This window comes from Pelodiscus sinensis, chromosome 5, assembly GCF_052426305.1.
Source record: "Pelodiscus sinensis isolate ZL-2025 chromosome 5, ASM5242630v1, whole genome shotgun sequence".
In the NCBI taxonomy this organism is placed as follows: Eukaryota; Metazoa; Chordata; order Testudines; family Trionychidae; genus Pelodiscus; species Pelodiscus sinensis.
Genome location: NC_143056.1, coordinates 79,110,767 through 79,127,390, shown reverse-complemented (window position 1 = coordinate 79,127,390; position 16,624 = coordinate 79,110,767). Strand labels below are relative to the sequence as shown.

General features: G+C 40.7%; 1 long non-coding RNA gene across 1 annotated transcript; it reads left to right on the top strand.

Annotated features, from left to right (window-relative positions):
- Positions 1-719: 719 nt before the first annotated feature.
- LOC142828996 (uncharacterized) lies at positions 720-16,291 on the top strand. The gene is made up of 3 exons (XR_012903208.2): positions 720-809; positions 8,925-8,996; positions 13,877-16,291. It is a non-coding gene; the product is annotated as an uncharacterized LOC142828996 (long non-coding RNA).
- Positions 16,292-16,624: the final 333 nt, after the last annotated feature.

Here is a 16,624-nt window from a genome sequence, read left to right as displayed (position 1 = left end):
GCTGACTATTAGCTCAAGTGGTAGAGGTTCATGTACTAAGCTTCAGAGGTTCCCAGGTGCACTTCTCTCTCTGTGTGTTGAACTTGCACTCAGTGTTGCAATCCCTGTCCTCACAGTGACCTTTTCCTTCTCCCAATGCCTTTACTATACCTCCCTTTTTCATCTGAGCTGCACAAATTGTATTATTTTTGGCTACGTCTAAACTGGCATGATTTTCAGCAAATGCCTTTAACGGAAAAGTTTTTCCGTTAAAAGCATTTGCGGAAAAGAGCATCTAGATTGGCACAGACACGTTTCTACAAAAGCACTTTTTGCAGAAAAGCATCCGTGCCAATCTAGACGCGGTTTTGTACAAGAAAGCCTCGATAGTCATTTTCGCCATTGGGGCTTTTTTGCACAAAACAGTTTTTAGCTGTCTACACCGGCCCTCTTGTTCAAATACATTTCCAGAAAAGGGCTTTTGCCTGAATGGGAACGTCAAAGCATTTGCGCAAGAGCACTAATTTCAGACAGTAGAACGTCAGTGCTTTTGCGCAAAATCAAGCGGCCAGTGTAGACAGCTGGCAAGTTTTTGCGCAAAAGCAGTTGCTTTTGCGGAAGAAATTTCCAGTCTAGACGCAGCCTTTGGTACCTTTACACTTTAAATGGAGTTCTGCAGCTCCCTGCTGTGGCCTAGCTGTAAACTCCAACAAATCCTGATCAGGACTCAATTACAATTAGTGAGCTCAACTGTGGAAAGTGAGGGAGAGGGAGGCAAATTCAGTCAGTAAGAGGAGACCCTGGAGAGAAGAGTACCTGGCTTAGAGAAGGTAAGTTGAAGATGATCAAAAGAATGGAGTTAGTTCCTGTGATGGTCTCTGGGGAGGGGGTAAGGCCCAAGGAGAACCTAGTTAGAAGCCTAGGAGGTCTGGGAACAGAGGGGAGGCTGTATTAACCACAGGTTCTGGGAAACTGCAGAAGGGTTTTGGAGGCACAAAATGGCCAATAGAAATATGTCTAAAGAACCAGACCCAGCTGCTTAATATAGTATCCCTGGGTTGGACCTCAGAGTAGAGGGTGGGTTTGAGTTTTCCTATTAGCCCTAGAAAATGGGTAGAAAAGCCCCAACAGAAAGATTATTGAGTCTCAGGGCTGGTTTGAGAATTGAGTCCAGAAAATTCATTGGGGAATAGTCTGAGAGGGGTGAAAGGATTGTTTGTTGTGATATTTTGACTTTTAGCTGGATGACTTATTCTGGAAAGGGTCTGAGACTTAGCCAGAGACTGAGAGGCAGACTGATACAAGCTGTTACAGGAACAAAGTGGTGGTAAATAGTTAGAGGCAAAGGCCTTTGTAGTGCCCTGCTCCAATATCAAAGCTATAGCAGTGGGTGCAACTGCTTACATGGGCACTTTTTTTTTTTTGGACAATATAAAAGGTCTTAACTTGTCCTTTCATCCATATAATGAGGATAGTATTTACTGTTACCCAGGGTACAGCTATACAGTAATTTGAACATGTAAAAAGTTATATCAGAGTTAAGTTATTGATTTTGGTTAATGTGCTTTTGATAGGCTATTTCCTTTGCCAAGGTCAGACAGTGAGGTAATGTGCTTATGATTATAAAAGCAGACCCCAGTACTTTAACCTTTCTCTTGGGTTCACCTTTTTTTCCCCAACTGAGCAGAGTCATGGAGTTAAACCATAATGGCTGTATTTTGAGAAGCATTTAGAATGTACCAATACTATCTAAAAGTAAATGGTGGGGTTTTAATCATAATAGACAAAATATTTTAGTAATGAGCCTTTTAAAGTGTCTAAATTTGAAAATTAATTTGGATTAAGATGGTGTGTGAATTGAAAGTAGAAGAGCTACTCCTGATTAATTTCAGGTGTGACTGCTTTTATTTTGGAATATTAGAAGGCCATGTTCTTCTTTAGCTGAATTCATTAAGCTAAACTTAAATAACTGTTCCTGAATAATTCCATGTGTCAACAAGCCCTTAATGAATGGTGATGTGGTTAAAATCCTATGCTTTGAGAGTGCACCTCTCTCCCTAGTCACTAGCAACTAGGTTCTTCTAAAATACTCACTAATTTTTTTTAATCTTGAATGTCTGAGGCTGGGGGCTAATACTAGAGCCCTGTCAGTGGAGATTCTTCCTAGCAGATCTGCTGTGTCTTATATCTCCACCATGCTGTGCAAAACTCTCCTATCCATGCAGGTTTTTGACTCTCCCACAGTCTCAATGGTAGGATTGTTGTTTATAATATGTCTAAATTGAGTTGGATTTTATGCTTGTTTCTATGTTGTTATAGCAGGGGGTAGCTGTAAATTTAAGACTGTTCTTTTGCAGTCAGCTGTTAGCAGTGTGGTGTTAAATAGCATTTAATTTGTAATACAAATTCAGAATCTGAAGCAGTGGGAGTATTTGTTTTGTAAATCAAATTAGAAACTAAAAAAAAATCACATTTTTGCAAAGAATAAACAGAAAAGAGAACAATTTCTTCCTGCAATTTTAACCTGCACCAACAAAGGTTCTTCAACAGAGATCATTCCACAGGACTGTAATTGATCTAATTTTGGACATCAAAATACTTCCATTGCCATATATGTATTCTATTTGCATATTTAGTCTCCTTTATATAGGATCCATTTGATATCCCAATCAGTTTTATACGCCCTTGATTCAATGTATCTGTAAAATGAGCTACACTCAGTCTTGCTTGTAAATTGTCAGCTGTCCTCCTCCCCCAAAATGTAATATGGAGGCAATTATAAGAATGGACCACAGTTGTGGGGGCTGGAATCTGAGAGGGCTACATAAACAAAGTATAGGATTGCCTAGGAAAGAAGAGAAAGGGAATTCTTTTTTTTCACCTTCCCTCCTTTGAGGTGTGCCTGCAGAATCTCTTGAATGGGTCTGGGAAAGGAGGCAAGGCACAAAGGTCATCCTACGAGGTTAGTGCTCAAATAGAGAAAGAAGGAGGTTTGAGGAGTTAGGGAGAAGCCTGAGGCTTGAACAGCTGAGGAGAGGTTGTGTGAAGCAGAGGTTGGGGAAAACAGCTGTGTGTCTGAAGAAGCAGCCCTAGCTGTTCAATGCAGTGTCCCTTGGCTGGAACCCAGAGCAGTTATTGGACCAGAATTCCACTACCATCCTGAGGAAGAGGGGAACAAGCCTGATTGAGTCCAAAGGGGATGAGGCTGAAGAATAGCTCAAGAGAGGGCAGAAGAATCTTTTGCATTGAGATGTTTTTGGATGTATTTCTGTCACCTCAGATGACATCCAGACTGGAGAGTAATTAGCCTGATTTGGCTGTGTCTTAGCCCTCAGTTTATCACAAGGCTAGAAAGGTGATCAAGTGGGGGAGGGCAAGGTACAGCCTGTGGGCCAGATGCGGCATGCCAAGCCTTTCAGTCCGGCCTTCAGTCCACCCCACTAGACCCACAGGCAGGGAGCAGCCCCAGGGCTCAAAGCAGCTGGCTGCTTCTCTGCACTCGGGGTAAGAGGAAGTTTTGGGTACTACAAACCCCCTCCTTTTCCCAAACTCCCTCTCAGACCCCCATGCTCTCTATTGTACCCTATCCCAAGCTCCCTTCTGCACCCAACCTCCATCCCAGACCCCACATCTTCTCCATAGAAAAGTGTAGCCCTTGACCACTCACCAAAATCTTGGAGTGCCCCCCCTCCCATTAGAAGTTATTACCAACCCCTGCCTTACCCTGTATTTAAAATGCTGAAATGATTCCCATTCAAACAGTGTTCTTTTGGGGGGGGAGAAAGTGTTCTTGACTATTAACTTCAAAGAAAGTAAGAGGCAATCAGATTGCAGAGCATAAGGTGTGACAGGTATTAGAATTCTCTTGGACACTAAAGAAATATGGCAGTGTTTATCTTACACCAGCAGTCAGGCTTTCTAGTTACTGGAAGAAACCTGTCTCAGACAGAGCAATCAAGCAATATAATCATAGCGAGATTTGTCTGTTCAGTACCGGACTCCATTCTTCACTGTCTAGAATCTTATATAGTCACTTACGCCTGCATAGACTGAGAGAAAATCACTGCCATTCTAATTTGGTAGCATTTTAAACCCACTGTGCACAGATGTAAATGACTATAGAAAAGAGAAGGCAGCAGAGAATCTGGCCCAAACTAAGGATGGTAAGGACTAGTCATCTATCCGATAATCAAATGCTTATCCGATAGTCCAGTTGACTAGTCAATTCCCCCTCCCCCTTGCTGCCTTTATGAGAGGCAAAAATGGGCTGGGGGGGGGGGGAGGGAAGAGAGGATACTTCAAAACAGCAGCGCCGCACAGCTGATCCCTGTCTCAGTTGTGCGGTGCTGCCCCTTTGAAATGCTGCCATGGTGTTCAAAGCAGGATCTGCATGGTGCTGCCGGGATCAGCTGGGAACTCCCCAGCTGATCCCAGCTCTGCACACTGCATTTCCATGGAACCTGGATCAGCTGGGGAGTTCCCAGCTGACCCCTGGTTCTAGGGAAATGCAGTGTGGAATCTGCGGTCAGCTTGGCATTTCAAAGCAGCGGCAGCACACCATGGAGCCCAGGGTCAGTGGAGGAGACTCGGAGTCTCCCACTGACCTGGGCTTCTTGAGGGCACTTCCTCTTTGAAATGCATAAGAGCCCCCACTGGGGACTCTTCTACATTTCAAAGCTGGCATAAAGCCTGGAGTCAGCGGGGCTTACTACTGGCCCCAGGTAGCACGTGTAGTTCTGCATTCCTCCTTTGAGGCTCCAGTGGGGACTCTTGTACATTTCAAAGGAGGAATGTGGAAGTGCCTATAGACTAGTCGAGTAGCTGATGGACATCGGCTACTCGAGTAGTAAAGTAACCAATATTTAATGTCCTTAGCCCAAACACCTTACCAGGCTCAATCTGACAATAAGAGATGGCGGATATCTTGTAAATAGACAGATATATATTTGGGTTCTCCTAAACAAATTCCCCAGCATTATAGGTAGGCTTTAGTGAACTGTAATGAATTGCAGAGTAGGATGGTGGTTAGTCTCCCATTTCTCTATTAACTCTAATTATAGTTTGGTAGAGATGTTTTATTCTCTCAAAACACACAATGTCTTCAAAGTCCAGAAACCCCTTAGAGTGTCAAGGTGAATTGACTCAATATTAGCACTAAGTTATTTGGTTTGCTCTGTTTATAAACTTGATTGACTCTGAAACAGGATAACTATCAGGCTGGAGTTCACTTTCTGCAACAATTACAGGAGCTCAGTCTGTCTCCAGTTATGACTTACAATAATTCATAAGGGCTGATCATTCTGCTATGGCTAATTGTACACCACCCTGAGATACTTGTCACAAAGAATGTTTGGCACGTTGTTGCCAATGTCAGGCAACCACTTAAATAGCTCTAGTAGATCCATTGCTTCTGAGACGTGACAAATGATGAAATAAATGAATTTGAAGTAATAAGGACAGAGTCTCTAATTAAGTTTTTGGCTGTCTACTGCATTCTGTCTTTTGCCATCTGTCCTCTAGATTGTAAACTGAGACAGAGGTTGTCTATCTGGTATGGTAGAGCTAGAAATCCACTGTCGCTTAATAAATAAACCTAAAAAAATCTTTGTGTTTATAGCCAGAAGGACCCATTAGATTATCTAATCAGACTCAGCATATATTACAGGCAATTCCATTTCACCCAGTTATCCCTGAATTGAGCCCAACAACTTGTTTGGTAAAAGTGTATTTTTTTAAAAAGCATCAAATCTTGATCTGAAGCTATTTCCTTCGGTAGTATATTTTGGTGATTAATCAACAAAGTTAGACACAAAATAGCTGTTAAAAATTGTTTGTCTGATTTCAGCTTCTAGCCATGGGTTCATGATTTAAAGAGCTATTTAGTACCTGGTAGCCCTCCCCCCACTCGCGGATGATGCTTATACACTGCACTCAAGTCCCTCTTCAATAGTCTTTTTTGATAAATTAAACGGATTGTGCTCCAAGTCATTCACTTACATGGCATTTTCTCTCGCCCCGGAATCACTTTTGCAACTGTTCCAATTTTTCAACATTTTTAAAATGTGAACATCAGAACAGCCTGCAGTATCTTAGGGTTGAGCTGCAATACCATAGACAGAGAGGTAAAATCACCCTTACATGATATTCATCTGTTTCTGCACCCAATCATCAAAAGTGCGTGTGTGTGTGTGTGTGTGTTTGCCACAGCCTTGCACTGGTAGCTCATGTTGAATTCCTTGTCAGTGATTGTTAAATCCTTTTCAAAGTCACAGTTTCCCAGGAGGCTATCCCCCATCCTGTAGGTATTGCTTACTTTCAGTTTGTATGTATACTTTTTTGCATTTGACTGCATTATAATGCATCTTCTTGAATGTCTACAACTTTTATAAAGTGATACACATAGCTTTTTGTGTTCAGTTTGTCCTCTCCATCGTTATTTATTATGCCACTACTTGGTGTAAATTTTATGAGTAGATTTATATTTACTTCAAGATTATCAGATGAAAACATTGAATAGCATTGAGTTCAGCATAAATTTTTGGGAAAAGTTCCCTAGAGGCACCACAATTTGGCTTGACAAAGCCCTCTTCGGGTTGATTTAGTTGGAATTGGTCCTGCCTAGAGCAGGGGGCTGGACTTGATGACCTTCTGAGGTCTCTTCCAGTTCTATGGTTCTATTTGATTTCTCATTGGGTCAGTTCTTAATCCATTTAACTTCTCCTTTATTAATATTACAGAGCTTTTATAATCAGGAGTACTAAGTCAAAAGCATTACTGATGTATAGGTATTACATCGTTATCATGGATCTTGTGTGGCATACACATTGGGCTCTCTGTTTGATAATATTAAGTTGATTTGTAACATGGTAGAACCTCCTCCCCACTTCACTTAAAGGCCAATCCCTTTAAATCATGGGGCACTTGAGGCAGTTGCTAAAGATGTTAAGGACTGTCCTGGGATTCCTTGAATAGGACAACACATTTCACTTCATGTCTGCTAGCCGTGAGTTCGTCCTTTCTATTGGCTGCTGTTGCACACTCTCCTGCTCCACAAGTGGCTATCTATGAGCAACGGGGAACATCATTCAGTACTTAGAATGTACTATGGAATCATACTTTGTGTCTTAAGGGGCAACGGCATGGCTCCAATTGCTAATATTCATGATGCACAGTGAAATGTTCACGGACAAGCTGAAAACCCGAAATGGTGCCTAATAATTTTGAGTAATAAAAAAATAGATAATCATTTGCTTGGGGGCAAATTGCAAAGAGAAAGAAACATGAAACTTGTTAGATTATCCATTTGCTCAGCTCAACATATTGTCTAGGAAACAAGCTGGTGATGTTCAATAGGTCATAATTAATCTTGCAACTGAACTGTATAAAAGCCATTTATAACTTTCCACCAAATAACCACTTTGGCACAGAGTATATTGTTCAGTTTCAGTGAATGAGAGAAGAGGAATTCAAGCACATGAACTGATGTTTCATAAGACTTTGCCCTCTTGTCCATTCTAATTGAAACCAAGTCTGAACTTTTTTGAGATTGTCTGCACTCAGTGTACTATTGCATTTCTAAATTACTTAAAATGTTTTTGTGTACCATAACCAAGCAATCAGACCACCTCTAAGGAAAAGCAAAGACAAGAGAAAAGAAAAAGGGACTAAGGCTTAGTCTACACTTGCACTTTTGTTGGCAAAACTTTTGTCTGTCAGGACTGTGGGGGAAAAAATACACCCTGACTGTAAGTTTCCCCGCTAAAAGTTCCAGCATGAACAGCTCTCAGTTGGTGGAGAGCAGCCTTGCTGACATAGCTACCTCTTGTTGTGGATGATTTAATTATGCTGACAGGAGAACTCTCTCACACTGAGAGCAAGCGACTACACAGCAAAACTTCCAGTGGCACAGATGTACTGTCAGCAGTGTAGACCTAGTTTGAGTTGCAGATCCTGAGTACATCTGCATAAACATGGAAGGGAAAATTTTTTACAATGTAGACCAGAGTCTCTAGATCTGGCCCATGTATGTGGCTTTTGGGAGACAAAAATCTGCCTGCTGCTGTCAAGCTGAGAATTCTTAGCTGACATGAATTTTAAACTGACCTCAAGCTAATGAGGCTGGATCCTACACCACCTGCCACCCATTTTATCTCATGTTAGGGACATGTTGGGAATGGAGAGATAGGGACAGGGTGGAGCAGAGATTATTCTCTCTGGAGCCACATCTAATTGTTCTAACTCAGAACAGCCCCAAGACTGCTGTACTTCATGTAAGTGTTGGGGAAACTTGAGAGTAAAAGAGCCATAAACAGCTTCCTAGCAGTCTTGTGTCTCTACTTTGTTTAATTTACATACTTAAGACCTAAGGGCACACACAGTGAATAATGAACAAGCAAAGGGAATAGCTTGCTAACAGCATCAAAGCAGAAAAGATTGCATAAAGAGTATATGGAATTATAATTCGAGAGTGGAGGTGAATTAAAAATCAAGGTGCATTAATCAATAATTTGCAAACAGGAAGAAAGGGCAAAGTTCACTGAATAAATTGGAAGGAGCTAAAGAACTCATTGCAAATCTTGAGTCCTGTTCTTGACTTTGCTGTGGAAATGCAAGTTGGACTCTCTTAAGGATAACTAACTTGCTGGAAGTAAATGAGTGAGTCAGCAGCAGAGTCAGGAATAGAATTCTGACCCATCTTCAGTCTAATCAACAGATCACGTCTTTATTGTTCTGGTCATAAGGTCCTCCCCCACCTGCCAAGGAACCATTATGTTTTGTTAGAAATATGTTTTATAATCCTGAGCTTCTTTCTCACCAGAACTCAGACTAGTATTTAAATGGAGGAGGATTCTGGACACCTGTCTTCTAATTCCAGCTTTGCCACTTACTCACATATTCACTATCATATCACTTACATGCCCTTTTACTTATTTGGCATCATTTAGCACCCGATGAGAAGTTGGACACTATACAGGACACTAAGGAATTGAGCAAAGAAAAGGCATGCAACAAAATTGGTAAGGAGTCATCTATGGTAATTTGAGTTAGAAAAGGAAATAGTGCAGGGGTTCCCAACCTGGGGTACTCATACTCCCAGGGAGTACGAGAAGCTTGTCAAGGGGATATGGGGAATATTTGGTAAATAACTAGATTATCCTAATTGAAATATTCTCAAAATAGTAGTGTTAGTGAAAAAAGTTGTAGATTCTAGAGTCTAGAATTTATTTCCTTTCATATTGAATAGGGGTATGGGAAGGTTTACTAAAGCCAAGGGGGCATGGGGACCGAAAAAGTTTGGGAACCCCTGAAATAGTGTTTAATTTCTGTTTCTGGTACCGGAATTTAAAAGAAAAATCTTCCCATTTATTTTCTAATTTATGCTCCACTTGATAAATGATTGCTTTTAAGGGTGCATTGGAAGTATAAGATTATGATCTTTTCTAACTATCTTGTAAAGCACTGGACAAAATAGTATTTATCAGATTGCAATGGTGTCATCTTCACCTCTCTGCTGGCCTAAAAAGGAACCTAAAAGCTCAATTACTATAGTAAAGTTAATGAGATTTCTTTAGGTCTAGTCAGTGGTCTTTGAGCAGGATGTTAGGACTTTAGTTCTAAACCTATTGGCTACATCTTCACTACAGTGTTCTTCTGGAAAAAGTCTGTAGTGCTAGTTTTTTTCGCAAAGGCTTCTTATGCAAGAGCACATCCACACATCAAAGCACCTCACTTTTGCAAGACTCTTTTTGTAGAAGAGAGCTTCCACACTGCATGGACACTCTTATCCAAGAAAGCTCTTATGGCCATTCACAGAATGGCCTTCAGAGCACCCGTGCTTTTTCCCATAGAGATTTCTTATGCAAGAAACCTCTCTGGAGCATCCGCACTTGCCTTCTTGCACAATAGCTGTAGTGCTAAAAGCAGTTATGCCTCAGAAAAGGAAATTTACCTACAGCCATTTAACTGCCCATTTAATTGTGCAAGAGCTCATTTGAGGTGTGGATGCTCCCCAGGTTTTTGTGCAAAAACCTTGTAGTGTAGACGTAGACATTGTGTGTTAGATTGCTCAAGATCATGGTGGCTGGTTATATTTGGGGGAGGAATTTAAGCAGCCTTTTCCTTTTTCTTGGTGTATATATAAACTGACCTGATATTGTTTAACAGAACATCTTGTTGTCATCACTTTCATTGAGTCTCTAAGCATGCATGTGCCTATGTGTGCACACTCTAACAATGAATAAAATAATTTTGAACAGTCTACTTTCTTTTCCCCTCGCAAATTACTACCATTTGCAGTAGCTTGACATCTGCTTTCATGCTGCTGAAGAAAACAGTTTTCTAAAGCTGCATATAAACCCATCAGCATGTGCAGCAGCGAAGATGACAGTTTAATTTAAATACCACATCCGACAGGCTTGGATCTAAAAGGACACATTCCCTGGTTGCACACATGTGTTTTGATATTTCAGTTTGCCTTTACCATCTCTCCAAGGAGACTTGCTGCTGTGCCCTGTGTTTTCCTAGCCACTGCTTTGAGAGAGGGCTGGGAGACAATCAATGGTAACTAATGCTGTGTTAGCTGTGATGCGGAGCTGTAAGTTATACATGATTGAGCCACATTCTAACAGACAGCTTCATTATGAGTAGGCCATTCCTCATCTAACTCAAAATCAAGCTTTTCTTTCACAGAGTAGGGGAAGACAGATAAAATGTTGTTTTAGCTCCTTGTTACAAAATCACATCATCACTCTTTGCTCCATGCCAACGATCCTGAAAGACTCAAAACTGGGGTGACATTAGGTCTGTAGTCTGATTTGTGTATACAGGTTGAACTTCTGTAAACCGGAGCTCTCTGCTCTGGTAACAGACCTTGGATGTCTCAGGGTTAGGGAGTCCTGTGTAGGGCCTGCCGGCCAGGAGGGCAACTGGGATGCCCAGCCGGACCAGGCAGCCTAGTGGAGCTGGTGGCAGGCTCTGGATGGTGGCTGGCCACGTTTGGGGGGAGCACAAATGACCTTTCGTGGTCTGGAAAAATCCCCCATCCATGACTGGTGAGGTCCCAAGGGTGCTGGACCAAGGAGGTCCAACCTGTGGTGTGTGTAATGGTACTGCCAGAGCAATAAGCCACTAATTGCAGTTATGATATACCACTGGGAACCTGAAAATCCATGTCAAGAATTCTCACATTCCAAAAAAGGTGCAGAGGATGTTGAGGAACCAACTTGTCATGGGCCTTCTCTTGATAATAAGAGGAACAAGAGACTTTGGTCTGGTTCTTCAGCTGCTGTAAATCGGCATAGCTCCATTCCAATTGTTGGAATTATACCAGGCCAAACCTACAGCTTTGATACATCTGAAGCAAGGCTGGAGGGAGAGATTACACTTTTTTTGTGTCAGTTTTATACTAAAAAACTATTGCGGTCTGATGGTATGAGAGAACAAAACAAGAGCTACATAGCAAGGACCCCTCTCTTCCCCCATTTGGGCCCCATGCATGTATTCAGACATAACCCTAGTCCTTTAATTGGAGGAGCCCAAAGAATGCATGTATGCCTGAGAGAGGGGATGTGGAGGAATAAAACTAGTCCTAAACAGGGACAGTGTGCGATACACTGTGTAACTGTCACAGACATTTTGCTGACGTATAAATCCCCTGGAAGAATTGTGGAAATTGGAGGGGTCAATATGCATCTCAATTATGGACTCAAGGCACAATGGATCTAGTCCTGACAACTGAATAAACATAAAGCAAAATTATTACAAGGGGCTGGAGGATTTAATGTTTGGTTCTAAAGGTATGTCTACACTGCAATACTATTTTGGGATACCAAAGTATTCCAAAATAGCTATTCCGCGTCATCACAGCAAGCCTGTTATTTAAGGCTTGCTATTCCAATGTCCCTGTAAACCTCATTCCTTGAAGAGTAAGGGATGTTTTGGAATAGTGCTTGATTTCAAAATCTGTCTCTGTGCAGACTGCACCAAATTATGGAAATAAGCTATTTTGAAATACCATTGAAATAAGATACACAATTTGAGCTACACAAATTGCATATCTTATTTTGAATTATGGTGCAGTGTAGATGAACCCTTAGTGATTTTAGGTGCATGAGTTCAATTGAAACTAGTGGGATCTCTGCTACTAATTGTAATTAGTGGCCTTTGAAAATTCCTTACTAGATTAATTTATTGTATTTTCATATTTAAACAAACAAACCCACTCCTTTAGGAGTTTTAAGAGTTAGGTGCTGATCAGTGTGTGAAGAAGCTTGCTATAGGCTTATTCTGCCTTTTGAAAGGGATGGATTTATGAGAAGAGGGGGATCTACAGATTAGTTTGGCTGAATAATGACTATGGGCACACAGGACATATTTACAAAGGTTTGGAGAATATGAACATCAAGGAGGGAGATAAATTGTTTTTAGGGTATAATTAGGACTAATAGGAAGAAATTATAGTTATGAAAATGTAATGGGACAGTTCCTACAGACAACAGGCCTCATCCTGTTACCGTTGACTTCAATTGGAGCAGAATCTGGCCTGTAATTTATTACTGTGAATGCTTTTCTAAAAGGAATTGTGTGCTTCCACTGCATCTGATCTGTGGCTAAACAGAAATTGTTACCCTCTTCAGGTATGTCTAAACCATGGGATAAGGTTGAATTAAGATACGCAACTTCAGCTACATTAATTGCATAGCTGAAGTTGAAGAACTTTAACTTGATTTTTGGTGTTGTCCATACTGCAGGAAGTCAAAGGGAGAACACTCTCACTTCGACTTCCCTTACTCCTCATGGAAGCAGGACTACCAGCATCAATCAGAGTGCCCCTCTCAGTTGGAATTAGTGTGTCTTCACTAGAGCTGCTAATTTGAACCCTGGAAGATCGACAGAGGCAGTTTTGATCTTCTCTGTACCGTAGACATACCCATAGAGATGTCAACAGGGGCCCTCTGACTTTTAACTTTAACAAAGCCAGCATTTTGCCCCAAGATTGAAGTTGGGGGAAATATTTTGAAAGAAATGTATTTGGCAAAAATAAAGCAAAACCCTGGAAAAAATCAAAATGGTTGTCTTGACACTTTCAAAATGGAACATTTTTTAATTTTTCAAGTCAAAGTGACTTTTCACTTCAAATGTTACACAAACACACATTTTTAAAAAGTAGCATGTGGGGGACTTGAACAAAATGTGTTGTTGAGTCTGGAATTGAAGTGGTTTGTATGGTGGTAGGTTTTTTTTTTGGGGGGGGGGGGTCACTAAAACACTCTTTCTCTTGCCCTCTCCCCCACAAAGGCAACAAAAATACATTTATTTCAATTCAGCCATGGAACCCAAACCTCAGTTGTTTCCACTGCTCTTTGATCAAGGCATAAGAAGTATGGCAAGAACAAGAAAATGCCTCTCCTGATCATTGTGTTCTTATTGATTTTTGAAGTATGTGAACCTGTGGGATAGAGTTATATCAGGAGTGAACTTAGTCCAAGACATTTAAGGCTATGTCTTCTCTACGGACCTTACAGCAGCACAATGACTGTAAGATCTTTCATGTAGTTGCTGTGTACTGGATGGAGAATCTCCCACTATCATAATTAAACCACTGCTAACAAGCAGGGAATGTTCTCCCACTCACTGCTGTCCACTGTGACACTTTTGTAGGTCACATTTTGAACAGACAAGAGAGTGATACTTTCTGCTTTTCAACTGAAAAAAAATTGATTGACAAACGTGTGAGTGTAGCTAAGTGGTCTCCAACCTTTTTACACCCAAGATCACTCTTTAAATGTCAGGGCAATCCCTTCCCTGAGACCCCCACCCCTTGAGGCCCTGCCCTCTCCCACTCTTTCTGTGGACTACTGTAGATAAAGCCTAATTATCACTCCTTTCCTTCTGGTAGGTGGAACATAGACATTCATCCCATGCCTGCTCTTCCTGAAATCTCATTCTGCTGCTGTCACCCTAGGGATGACAACACTTAAAAGACATGAAGAGATGCTTCCAACTGACAGTCAGCATCGTTCTAATTATTTAGCCTGTAGATCTGTTGCCCTTGGTCTTGGTTTGAATGTGAGATATAATCCTAGGTGGGATGCATGCACTACAGATGTACACACATTTCTGTATATAGGGAAATATCTACTATGTGCTTGGAGTGGAGTCTCCCAGCCTCACAATCTTAACAAAATGGTAGGATGCCTTAAATGTGTACTTTGTATAACTGGAAAGACAAGATGGATGAAATAGATATGCCGGTCCCAAGATATTACAACAACACTGTACACTCTATATGCAGTAGTTTATCTATTGCACTGTTTTTATTAGAATTTTCCTTGCTTCCTGATTCTGCTTCTTATTTCAGTCTGACTTCTCCTTTTCCCTGTTCTCTGCTCCATTTGTCATCCTATATTTCACTGGTTTTTCTGTACGTCTTTTAACATGGTGCTGGAAAAAATCCTGACCACTCCTATCAGTAGTACATCTGGGCTTGTATAAAGAACTGTAGATGGTGGTGTTTGCATGGGGGGGGGAGAGAAGCTTCTAAGGATATTGCATGCCTGAACAACAAAAAAATTTCTTTCCAGTTTTCAAGCTCTGATTTGTAATCAAAGTAATGTGGCTTGTGTATATATTAGAGCAAAATGAGCTTTTATTTCCTATGATGCTTAGCTGTTTGAAAACAAGCCTGTTTAGATTAACTTTAAAAAATGTATCTACATATAACATAATAGGCATAATTTAATTATGAACACTGTGCCCTTTAAGCCGCAAGTGGAAAAGCAGCTATTAAAATAGTCACAGTGACAAAACTAACCTAGGTGCTTTCTGTGCCAAATTCTGCACATAAGCAGAAAAATCCATGTTGCAAAAGGCAATGGAAAAACAAGTGGGATTTCTAGAATACCACACTCTGAAGTCAGTTTAGTCAAGCTAGTGTAACTGTTTAGAGAGTTTGGCCCTAAATATTTAATATGGAGGCTCTCAGTTCCACACAATGAAAGAAGAAATTAAGTGAGGGAAAAATAAGTATTTGGGATACATGTGTACAGTAATGCTGAGTAAAACAATTTGTATAAACACTTTGTAAGAATGGGTGAAACTCTTCTTGATGAAGTCCAAATAGCATTTGTCAGACCCAATGAACCACAGTTACTACATGGAGGGATGCAAAATGATCATAAAGCCCTCCTGACCATGACAGAGAAAAAGCCTTTTCAGAGAAACTTGTCCTAAAAAGCTTTGCCTACTGGCTTCCAGTGTGTGTCTGAGGACTGGAGGATTGGTCTGGGTGTGATACCGTTATCTAAGCTGACCTTTTGTTTCCATGGATCATAATATTATGGCTGAACTTCTTAGCTCCACCAAAACCCTTCAGAGGGCTTATTTGGACTTTATAACATTTATCTACCCTCTCCTGCACCATCCCGGTTACTAGGATAATCTTTACTGCATGTATAACTGAGACCCAGATACCCTAATTGAATTGGCGTTCCCATACCACTCCTTTGGAAATGTCAGCATGATATGTATCGTGTGGCACAAGGTTAAACAAAGGTATTCCTGCAGTAAGAGAAATTCTTACCACTTGATCTGGTGGTAAAATACAGTTCTCCCAAATGTTGTGCCTTGGCTAAAATACAGTAAGTCAGATCAATGTACAAAAGGCTGCAAGAACTGTAATGTCTGTGTTTGTCTCAATTTTTGTACTATCTTGATTTATACACTAGAGAGGAGTCTGACAAAAGCTTCTACTTAAGTTTGTGTTTTTGTACGGGAAATGTCTGTACCAGGGCACAAATGTATTTCTCTTCAGTGGGGGCTATTTCTTTTTTGTATTTCATCTTTACAATACATGCTGCTCCAACACTACAGCTGTTCAGAGGATCATTGGAAGAATTTTTCATAATTGGTAAATTGTGCTTATTTTTTACACTCCTACTCATACAGCTGAACTGTTCCTTCTCAGACTTTCTAAATGTATCTGACTATAATCACAATGAAGCAGATGCTCAGCCAGGAACATTTCAGCTGCAAATGAAAATAAATTGGAAAGCTGTGAGTGGCTCAAAATATGGAGTTAGAATAGAAACACTCTGTGACCTTAATTGTGGTTGTCATTACTGCTCCTGTTATAATATATTTATATATCAATCATACAGAAATTTCTTTAGAGTACAAATCTGATTTATAGGTTTGAGACAACTTAATAAATGTACCTGTCACTTTCTCAGAATGAATAGCCTGTTTGGGACCATTCCTTGTAGTGCCAAGCTGATGATGGCTCACAGCTCTGTCTATGTGCAAACCCAACCACCTTAACATTAAATTTTAATAATGATCAAATTACTTTTTTGTGTGTGCGCCTGGGACTCCCATCATACATCTCCTGAACTGAACAGAAAGTTGTTAGGACTGAAAGGGGAGGGGGGTGGGAGGGTGTCTGCTTCCTCAGTGGAAGAGATGCAACATCAAGGTCACAGCTGCATCTAGAAGTAGGGCTGGATTAAATAAGTGAGAAGGATTTCAATTTCATCCTCATTTGACATGCTTTATTTTATTTTTCTATTACTGAAAGCGGACCAAGCCTTTGAGTAAAGAAATAAAATAAAAGCGGTCTATACTTGCATGTACGCTCGTAATTAAGCTT